The 11,994-nt window shown below is 36.7% G+C and overlaps 1 protein-coding gene across 1 annotated transcript in view; it reads right to left on the minus strand.

Moving 5' to 3' along the window:
* Positions 1 to 10,209, minus strand: part of LOC126767839 (uncharacterized) — a 74,956-nt gene extending 64,747 nt beyond the window's left edge. Inside the window, exon 1 of the mRNA XM_050485512.1 lies at positions 9,210 to 10,209. The gene's annotated coding sequence lies outside the window, so the exon portion shown is untranslated. The remainder of the gene's footprint in view (positions 1 to 9,209) is intronic.
* Positions 10,210 to 11,994: the final 1,785 nt, after the last annotated feature.

An 11,994-nucleotide genomic window follows, 5' to 3' on the forward strand; every position in this document is an offset into this window, starting at 1 on the left:
GTATACATAAATATATACATATATGTATATGTCCGTGTGTGTGTTTGTGAGGGCTGGGTTTAAGCAAGCACATTTCTGTCGGTTGTCTGCTGACTTTGCTTCGTTACTTATTTGCAATTAAGATTTGTGTTGCATTATGATACGAGTATTTAAATGTCTGCTTCGAAAAGCAACAAAAATATATACATATGTATGTATATAAATAAATTGGTGCATGAGTGGAAAATAGTGCAACGCACAGAAAATCATGTGACGGCCGCTTGCTCTTATAGTGCATTTTTAAAAATAAAAATAAAAGCAAAATAAAAAAAAATGTATTTGCCAGCTGCACAATTCACTTGAGGACCGTGTCAATGCCACCAGCGGCAATAGACGGTACACTCACTTTTATTTACATACATATATCAGATATGCACAAGTAAGTATGTCATACACATAGCATACAATATTATATGCATTTCAATACTAACTATGTACGAGCTCATATTTGCCTCCATGTGGCTCACTTTTGCTGTCGAAACGAAAGCAAATACAAATTCATGCACTCAACAGCGCTTGCATTCAGCTTACGGCAGGGCTAATTTGAAAAACGTTCTATAATAAACCAGTAGCAGTGCACTTGTGGATACTGTTTTAATTGCACAAGTCTGCACTTAAATGTTGCAAGGCACACGAACGAAATCGTATCTTCATAATGAGCCAATATTTACTAGGTAAGCATTTTTAGCGCGGAAAGTAAATCTGAACACGAATTTGAACGCAAATACGCTGCCTTCTTTACAGTGAGAAACTATGTATGTTGTGGTCTTGAATCGCTGAGAAACTGCTGCTTCTACGTTTGTAGCAAGTTTCATGTAAAAACACAAAATACGCAATAGTCTGCAGTTAACATGAAATTTGCAATCACTCAAAGCACTTCTCGGCATTTCATTAGATTTTAGTTTATTTTACGCACTTTTAAGTAGCTTTACATAGGCTGCTCATTCCAAATAATAATCACTCTTAATTAATCAACCGAACGCCATCTTACGATCAAGAGTGAAGTGCATTAAAGTAATATATGTACTGACAGAATTCATCGTGATAAAGTTATCCGAACTGCAAAACAAAAACAAAAAAAAAATATTTAACTGCGCTGGCACCGAAACTCTAATACTCTAAGCAAGTGTTCCATACAAGAACTTCATTTTGATAGGTTAGTTTCTATGGTAGCTAGATGTTATAATGGCCTGATCTCAACAAATTTTTCGGAAATTAAAGCGTTACTTAAGCAATAATTCATGCCAAATTTCGTCAAGAAAATTTTTCAAATAAACAAATTCTTGTACAAAAACCTTATTTCAAACTGGCAATTTGTATGGCAGCTATATGTTATAGTGGTGCAATTAAAACAATTTCTTCGGAGATTCCAGCAATATTTTTAGCAATAATCCATGCCAAATTTCATGAAAATATCTTCTCAAATAAAAAAAAATTCCATACAATGACTTGGATTGGAACGATCAGTTTGTATGGCAGCTATATGCTATACAGCTTCGATAACGGCGGTTCCAACAGAGAGCTGCCAGTTGATGAGTTAAGAACGTGTGCAAAATTTCAGTTTAATATCTCTAAAACTATAGGACTAGTACGCATATGTGCTGATAGATAAGCGGATAGGAAGATAGATATGCCCAAAACGTTAGGCTAACCTTTTATACGTACCTATGTATATATATACATTATATATAGATTATAGAATCTCCAACAGTTGTTTTTTGAATGTTGCAAGCATTTTAAACCCAATATACCCTGTTCAATGTATTAGTATATTATTCAAACAGCGAGGAAAGCGACCTACATGGCGTATAAGTAACATTTTTCTCAATTCACTGCTTTCGATTTTTACTGATAAGTTATTCAGTTCGCTGAAAGTTTATAACATCCTGGCAAAATAAATTAAATTTCAACTTCGAAAAGACAAAGTCAAGCTAAGTCAATTAGCTAGACTCCTGGCTAGAATTGGGTTAATAGTGCATTTCATTGCTTGATGAGGTTAAAAGGAAGAATGGTGTCAAAACTTTGTAATTCGACAACTAAATGCTTAATTGGATATGATTAAATTCAACTAAGCAAGGCAAACTTTCAGTTTACAAGCAAGTTGCTGTAAATTTGTAGATAGCTTGTACATATAATCCTGAAATCCAACGGAATTTCAATATTTTGTAAAAAATGCAATTTTTAAGTTTTTTTATTTTGTGAAACGACACAACCTTGCAATGTATTTATTGCACATTAGGAAAACACAAAGTTCTGCCAACGCGCACTGGATTGCAAAGTTCAAAACCAGCTGTTACAGCAATAATTGCAGGAAGCACGCTTCAAGCGCCGTTTGCTGCTGTAAATGTTCGCGTTAAACTTGACACAGAGCATTCACTGGAAGTGGCGGCATTGACATCGATTACAGACAGTCGAGCAGCCACAAATATTGCTAGCGTTTTTCTTACTAACCCCAACATCAGTCGCTGAAAGGGGGCTTCTCCCCTCTCATCATGAACTGTAGTTGCTTTAAGCTTTGCATTCAGAAATCTTGTTTGTTTTTGTTGTTGCAGTGTATTTTGCATTCTATGTACACTATGCTGCAACACCGGTCCATTAGGCGCCAAAAGTAACAGCTGCTCGACAGCTTGAACTTCATAACCATGAAAAGAGAAAATAACGAGTGCGGTAATAACGGAGAGTGGAAGACAAAAACAGAAAGAAAATCATACCGCATGATATGCCCCACTTCATACAAGGTTGCCTAAGAGCCTACGGTTGCAGTTTTTACAATGTTCTCACACAATACCGTTGATTTTTTTAGATGGTTGTGCGAGGCTGCGGCAAAATAATGTTGCTATAATGCCAAACTGCGGCGAGAAGTTAGAGCGTCAAAGTCATTAAAAACGCTTCCAGCTGCCTTCCAACACTCTCGACTACAAAACTGCACACACTCAGCGTCATCACAATGCAACTACGTGGTTTTAGCGCCGTGTCGCATGCATCACGCAGTGGGGCGAGTGGATTAACCGTGTTGTTGTTTTGACAAGTTAACAGTGGCAATGCAGTACACGCGCATATATCTGTAGATATCAATTCGAAAACTATGAATAGGCATGTCATAACGCCGAGCTTGTCATTATGAAATGAAGGTGAGCTGCACGTTGCGACTCTGTAGAAATTTCCAGCGACAATATGATATAATAAGTGGAGAATAAGGAAATCGAATCGATCGCTGCAGCTTCAATAATCCGAATGTTTAAACTCAAGGCAACATCGCATTCATCGCCCTAAGCATTTTGCTTGTTTTTTTTTTCTTTTTTGTTAGTAGTTGCATTTCCTTCTTAATACTACCCAACTATGAAACTATCTCATCGTGCTACTTGACCTGCTCAGTAGTGCACAAGTGGCAGAGCTGTAGTTTTTGTACAAGTGCTGCAGTCATCGGCACTTTCAGTAACAGGTCCTTTATATTTAGATTGACCTGAAATTGTCCTCACTTTAGCTTTTATTTATTTCTTTACTATATTTTGCATTACAGTATCTTATTTCGCTCTATTTTCTGCATTGGAAGTTTCGTATTCTCTCCGCCGTCTTTTATTTGTGTTATAAAATATGTGCCAGGGGTGAAAACGACGTTGGCAAAAATAATAACAGCGAAATGAAAATGAGAAAAAAGAATAGCGAAATGCGAACGGCGAACGGCGAACGGCGAACGGCGAATGGTGCATGAAGATTTGCGAAAATGCTCAACAACTGTTGCAGTTGGAGGATACTTTTCACTCATTAACACTTACAATGCGCAAAATTCCATAGAAACTGCGCAAATATTACACCCTATTAAACCCGCAGCCGAACCGTCTGCTTTCAAGTACCAGTTGTGTATTATTATTGTTGCTGTATCAGGCGGTTGCTGCTTAACCGAAGGAGTAAAGCTATGACTTTACCATTTCTCTTTTATATCAATTGCACGGGGCTCAATTCGAGAGTTAAAATCACCCACCATATTTAACGGAAAACCTCGTAATTTCTCCAATTATTTCCATAGATCTGTAGAATTACATACTTTTTACAAATAAATGAGTTCCTTCTTTCCAATAGGTGAGTTTATAACTAAATATGTGGTTGACAAGATATTTTTTAGGTTGTTTGACTAATGAGAGTGCTTAAACACTGTGAAATCTATGGAAATAAGGAGATATCAATTGTAATTAATTCCGCTATAAGTTTTCACTACAGAGTATCATAGAATCAGTTCAGTTTGTCACTGAAACTAGAATCTTCAGACCAACTGATTGCTTAATGTAGACAAAAGCCTTATCAAAAATAAATTGCGAGAAAGTCATCACACTTATTTTTAAGTTCAGTTCTCATCTCTGAAAAGAGTAAAATCGTACATATCTCTATGAAACCCTCTGAAACCTAATCTTCAAGTCGCCAAAAACGAAACTAGTTAAACTGAGTGTAAATATTTATTTTCTGCATATCATGATGTAGCGTAAAATTGCATGAAATTCGATAGCTACACTCACCCTTCAGAAAAATATTATATTCAAAGTGCTTTAACTCTCTAACGAAAATCCTATATAATTTCCTTTACGATAGATTAACAAAAGAGCCGAGAAAATATCAGAATATAACTTAGCACACTAGTTCTTCTTAAAAGCAGTTATTTTCACATGGAATAATGGAACGCGGTAAATTTTTCATATCTTTATCTAGAGATTTAAATTATTATCTGGAAATATCAGCAAATTCGTTAAGTTAACGACAAAGATAACTGGCAACTGTAACTGACTTGCGTCCACACCCTCCCGTCTTAGCTATATAGCCATAATAGGGACTTTCGACTTTCCGTTTCCTATCTAAGCGGACATAGTTTTTCTGATGAGAAGCATCAAAAATGAGTGAAATTTATTCAAACTTTGGAATAGCAAGCATACAAGTATAACATAGTAACTTTACATCGTAATTGTCCGCTCACAAGTGAAATATTTTTAATGAAACTAACTGAATATACAAATATGTGACTTTAGATATACGTGCTCTTTAAACCATATTTTTCATTGATCATTACCAATTTACAGATTACAGAAACATGCCTGCAGACTTTTTGCTAAGATAGGCTTAATTACAAAATCAAAATTCTGTCATATTTTCATAAGGATGAAATTTATATCTGATAACCTTTATATCACGATTGTATATACAAGGATATTTGTATTTCATTTGGTATTCAATATGTAAAAACCACAGCAAGTGATTGATGAGGATAGCTGGTGGAAGTAGTATCATTACTTGATTAGAAAAGTCAAAACAAAGTAATTGTCAAGCGCTTATATAACTGTAAGCACACACGCCCCAATGATTAATGGTTGGTCTAATTTTGTTTGCAATTAATACAATATAATGTAATATATTTATAACATTGTCACAAAAAAGCAACCGGAAATTGTAAAAAATTCACCGGGTAAATGATTTTGCAAAAAAAACATTTTTGTTAATACATTTTTTAAAAATTAAAAAATTAAATGAAATTTTTTTTATTTTTTTCATAAACTGGACTGTTCTTAATTACTACGCAAAATATGAGTCGATCTGTGGACCAGTTTGCTTATAGCAGCTGTTTAAGTCGGTACACATTAGTACTAAGTTGCCATTTTTACTTTGGATAAAAATATGGAACAAAAGTTTTTTTATAAATTTTATATTTCTAACCAAATTTTGAATGCGGAATCATTACGACTGCTGGAAAAGGCTTACGGTGATTCAGTTATATCAAAAACACAAGCTTACGAGTGAGACAAAGCCGTCAAAGACGGTCGAGTGCTCCTTGAAGACATGCCCCGCTTTTAACGACCTTCGACCTCTTCAATTGATGAAAATATTAAAAAAGTTAAGAATATGGTGACTGAAAATCATCAGGCAAACGTTAGAGAAATGACAAAAAAGCTCGACAGCTCTCGGGAGTGCATATGTAAGATTTTGATGAATATTTTTGTATGAAACGCGTTTTTACTCGAATCGTTCCGATAAAGCTGAATTTTTTTCAAAAAGAGTGCCGTAATAAGGTTTTTTGAACATGCTTAAGCGTGCGATTTCCGACCTCACATTCTCAGAGAGCATTTCAACTGCCGACGAGACATGAGTTTATGAGTTTGACATGTAAACAAGTCAACACTCATGGAAATAGAGGGAAAAACGCAAGGCTTAACCAAAAAAACCAAAGCCGTTCAAAAATTCAGGTGATGCTCATTGTTCTTTTCTATATTCGTTGTTTGGTGCATTATGAATTTGTTTCAGAGGGACAGACGTTCAATATGATTATTATGTTGAGGAGTTTGCGTGACAAAATCTATGGAAAATGGCCGAAATTGTGAAAGAACAATTCATGGATACCATCGAGCAACCGCTGTATTCACCAGACTTGGCTTCATGTGATATTTTCTTATTACTCAAACTGAAATTACCGCTCCTTGGAACCCGCTTTCAGTCGATCGTACAGATAAAACAAAAATCGCTGAAGGAGCGTTTTTGGAAAGTATTTCAAGGAATTTTTTGACAGAAGTGTATTGCATCTAGTGATGACTACTTTGAGCGCGACAAAATAAATATTGATGAACACATTGTCACAGTATATTTATGTACATATACTTTATTGTTTGTACATTTACACTTAAAGAGCCTTTACTGTGTCGAACTGTCTATAAATAACCTTTCATTGATTTGAGGTTAGGTTGGCAACATATTGTGGCTAGTTCAATGAAGCTTCAAAATATGTATGAGCGAAAATGAGGAGTGAATTTGTAAAATTGTATATCAAAACCAGCAAAGATTTGCCTATATCCCTATAAAAAATATGTAAACGAGGAATGCAGAAGATTTTATTTCGAGATTCGAGAACAGAAACGAATTTTAGTCATCGTATCGCTTTAATATTTTTCAGAATATTCTCCATTAAGTTGTATGCACTTTTATATTCGTTTGAACAAATTGTCGAAGCACTTTTGTCACTCTGATTGAGATATCTCCAAAGAATGCATTCTGAACGTATCGAACGACGCTTCAAGTGTCGAGAAACGCTGACTTCTAATTCATTTTTTAAGAACGGGTATAAAAAGAAGTCGTTTGGTGCAAGTCAGGACTATATGATGTATGATTCAGCAATTCAAAGTGTTGCTCAAAAATGCAGTTATTTCAGTCGATGTGAGTGATCCGTTTTTGGCGGTTGGTTTTTTAGATTTCTTGCAAGAAAAACAGGCGACCATTTTTTGGGAGTGCTACGTGCGTGAACAACTTTTCTTATATTCGGCTCATATGACAACACTTATACGTAAGTCCACGATTCATCACCTGTTAACATTTTATTGACATTTATCTCGATCAATCGACACGAGCCTTTTTTTTAGCGATTGACAAATTGTGTGCGATCCAACTTGAACAAATTTTTTTTTTAGTCAAATGTTCATGCAGTTTTTCATGTATGCTTGACCCGCTAATCCTATAGTTGCCTTAATCTCCCGGCAGGTCACATGACGATTTGGTACTCGCAGCATGCGCACAGCATCACTCCCGAATAACAAATGCTTTTGAACGACCTATAAATTTCTCTACTACTAAACAGCTGGGCTTCCGGAAGCTTGGTCAGCGCTGGGCCATCTTCGATACATACGCTGTTGCAAAAGCCTTTTGACAGAAAATCGATTCCAAGAGATATAGTGATCTCTTTGCACTCAGTAAAACTAGCGTCTCCCTAGGTTTTGGGCTTTCAACAGGCCATTGCCATATTTGCGCCCATGCAGTAACGCTGGGAATCACATCAGACGCCATCTGCGGAAGCTTTATGAAACAAGATAAGGTGGAAACAACTCAACACTTCCTTCTTGACTGTTCCGCGTTTGGGAGGTGAAGACTTAAGAGCTGGCGGGAATAGAAATTAAACGCCTGTGCAAATTTGTATTGGCTAAAAAGCGTTTTGCTAATTTATAGTTCTAATAGAATATACATAGTAGTCCGCGTGCGATCTTTGATCAGTCATCTAACCTAACCTAATCCTAACCTATACGAAAATGGCATTGAAGTGATCTACAACCTCAATTGAATCCACTCTGCAATCGATAAACACTGGTACTTGATTGAGCTTAATCGCCCAAAACTTAACTGAGTTCAGCTTTGCGCAGTTGCTGTTATAAAAAACAATCGCGCGAAAATGTTTGTGATTTAATTTAAATTTTTGGCAGAGATGAATATTTTAAGTTACTGCAAACAACTCAAACAACGAGCGCTGTTCTGTGGATGTATAACAACAAAAAAGCCAAAATTTATGATACAGTTGTAAGTTGCCAGATTGCAACACTAGGGTTGCCAAATCCAAAATATAAAAGGCAATATACGAAATGTATATACGCGAACTAGTCTCTCAAATTTTGAAATGTAGGTTTGAAATTTTGCACACGTTTGTTTCTCAACAAGAAGCTGCTCGCTTGTCGGAGGCGCCGTTATCGAAACACTATAGACTATATTTGCCATAGAAACTGAACAATCAAAACCAAGTTCTGTGAAGTGTGCAACAATTTTTGTTTGAGGAGTTATCTTCAAGAAATTTGGCATAGATTATTTGCCAAGGCAGCACTACAACCTCCGAACTTATTTTTCAGATGGGACACTTATTACATTTACTTGCCAAAAAAACTGAACAATCAAAAACATATCCTTATGTGGACAACTTTCTTATTTGATGACGTATCTTCACGAAATATTGCACAAATTATCGCCTAAGCAACAGAACAATCCCCGTAAAAATTGGTGAAATAGTGAGCCCATCTACATATAGCATACAGCTGTCAGACTAACCGAACTTACAAAACCTACTTCTTCTATGGAATCTTATGTATTTATTTATGAAGAGCATTTTAGCTTCGGTGCAACCAGAATTAACTTGTTGTTGGTTGAATAGGAGGCATTCTTCGAGGCTTGACCTCAATAAAAAATGTATTGCACCTCTGTATATGAGCAGCGAATTTCTTCCAGTTTTCAAGCATGCCTTCAAAGAACTTACCTTTTCATTAATACAAGTATTCAAAAGAGAAAAATAATAATAAAAATAAAATTTATTGCTTGCCTACGGTTTAAACCAATATTTGTCTCTGCTTTATGACATGAAATGATGAAGGTATCCGTTATTTGCTTACATTGTTGATTTAATAGCTGAAATATTTGTTCTGCACCTAATTATCGATTGACACCAAATCGCTTGCAGTGGCTTGTGGCTTCCTAGTACACCTGCTTGTTGGTTTTGTATTCCAAGTATTTGCACACACCTTAAATACGTCAGTCGAACTAAAGTAAAACGTATCACTTTCCGAACATGCAATTTTGGATCTCACCACTTTATTCAAACTGATTACTTGTTAAGTAATTTTCCAAATCGAATTCTCATTTTCTGTGAATCACTCTTGTTTTCGTAATTCATCTGCCACATTATAGGCTGCACAACCACACTGTTAGCACCATATACATTTGCACTTATGTATATAAGTAAATATTTTGAATCACTTCACAGCATATGTACGAATAACTTGAGATGCAACTTATTTCGCAACTACCGTTATATAGACATGCATTAATATATACATACAAACATATATGTGGTATAATCCAGCGGCTCGTCAAGAGTTGAGTACACCAAACGGCTGTTGCCAGAATGGACACGTGCTAGATAGCCGCCACTTTCATCGATTGCTCGATTTAACTTAGCTTTACCTAAAACGATTTTTGTGATTTTATTTTCTTTCGCTTTTCACTAGTTTTACTTTTCAAAAGCAATATTTTTTATTATTCGGCAAAGGTGAGCACATATTAAATAATTTAATTAAACATTTAGAAACATTAAAGGTACATATTTTCGCTTGCAAATAGTTGCAACATCACTAATACACATACATTTCCTTCAAACCTTAATATCTGTAGTTTTGTTTTTTTCTGTTTTTTTTTTTTTTATTATAACGAATATTTGTTTATATATATTATAACTGAAGCGTTTCATGCACACACTTTTGCATATGCTGCTTATTTGTTTTCACAATGCATTATTAACACAATATTTGTTGTATATACCGTTAGCTGTAACGAACGCGCCTTTAATATTTTAACATCCTCTCGGAAGGATTTTCGTGCTGAAACTGTTTCAAGAAATGTCGCATGCCAGGCTGTTTGCATACCCTCGTCACAGCGTGACCGAAAAGCGCGGCATACTTTTCATCTATTCGCCGTCATTAAGTTCGTGCATACGAGCGCAAACGAAGAGCGGTGAGAGTGTCTAGTGGCGAACAGCACAATAGCTATATCAACATACCAAAATATAGCCACATGTCTTGGTAGTGTCAAGTATGCTGGAGTGAATGGCAAAGCTTTCAGAGAGGAGCTAGCGCGAGCACGAAATGACCTGTAGCCAATTCGTTAGAGCGCGTGTGGCTCTCAAAGGTACTCAGTGCAAATTTGGTATATCCATAAAACACTTTAATTATGCAATTGTATTTAATTTACTTAACTATTACGTACATTAAGGCACTCTTCTTATCTGCTCTTTAGTACTCTTTTGGTAGCAGCATACACTCTTTGGTTGATTATTGTTTCTCTTTATACTTTGGCGCTATGCAAGGCATAATTTTTGGCGCTTAACAACGAATATGAGTAAGCCTTGAACTAATATTAGTTAATAATTTCATTTTGAGCCATTTTCAGTTTTGTCGCAACACTGTTTTTGTTCAATTAAAGTTTATCTCGCCATTTTTTGGACGCAATCGTTAAAAAATTCACTGAACTAAATTTTTTTTGTTTTAAACACATGTTAATGCCCTGTGTCTCCTGCAGTATATCACTAATCTATCCACAGCCTCTGGGGGTGCTGTGAATTCCTACCCTGGAAAATATGCTGATGCCAGGACAAAGTCTGTACCTTCAAATTCCCTGGCTTGCACCGCCACCAGATCCTGCGTCAGGAACTCTGAAAAGCAGAAGAAGTCAATATTGTTCCTGACTACTACACAAGTTCTAGGTCTCTCGCTAGAGAGATCTCAGACTACCTTGTTGGAATCTTTCCTTTGTAGACCCAAGGCTCTTGGATCAGCAGGAAGCTAGCCTTATAGTCGGGGTGACGCGGTTTGCGAGACGCGGTTTGCCACGCTCCTTTGCGGGGGATTCACCACTACCCCTGGCTCTGCTCCTGGCTAGAACCTCCGCCACCTCAGTAGTCTTCCCCTCACGGAGATGCCGCAGGCACCACTTCAGGCTGGCTCCGCTCATGCCCTTCCTGTGAGGGTCATCGTGCCCAGCCGCTGAAAGAGGGGGAAAGTGCTCGCAACTTCATCAGCGACCGCAGTCGATTTTGCCTGCAGAGCACCGCTGTATGAGGGCATGGCGTCGTCGTCCTCTCTAGCATGCTTCTCAAACAGCGACCGCTCCTCTAAACTTCCGCTTAGCTCCTTGCCCTCCCTTACCTGCAGCTGCGCTGATTCTGTTGTCCTTCTCGTTGTCCATGGCCGTTGTCCTTGTTTGTTGCCTTGTTTGTTGCCTTTTTGTGTCTGTAGTTGGTTTTTGTTTTTGTTTAGCATTATCATACGTCAATTCCTTACGACCCTTGGCTCAACTCGGTAAGCTGTCGGGTCCACTTTTCTTAAGGGGAACTAAAGGTCCGCCATGCCAGAGCCCCTTGACGTGGTAAGGTCGCAGTTACTTCCCAATATTTTATATATTATTTTTGTTTTTTTTGGACTTGAGACAGTTTTAAGCAAAAAAAAAATTCTTAATGCCAGATACCGTTTCAAGAAGCCATTCTGTAGAACATCTACGAGATGAAGCGAATCTAAAATTTTGCAAAACGAATCACATTTTTTTATCTGCTATCGAAAATTTGTTAGAGTGCTTATAAATACATATATAGTATGTGTCTATAGGCAAATAACGAGTTGAAATCAC

The sequence above is a fragment of the Bactrocera neohumeralis genome, chromosome 2 (assembly GCF_024586455.1).
Source record: "Bactrocera neohumeralis isolate Rockhampton chromosome 2, APGP_CSIRO_Bneo_wtdbg2-racon-allhic-juicebox.fasta_v2, whole genome shotgun sequence".
In the NCBI taxonomy this organism is placed as follows: Eukaryota; Metazoa; Arthropoda; class Insecta; order Diptera; family Tephritidae; genus Bactrocera; species Bactrocera neohumeralis.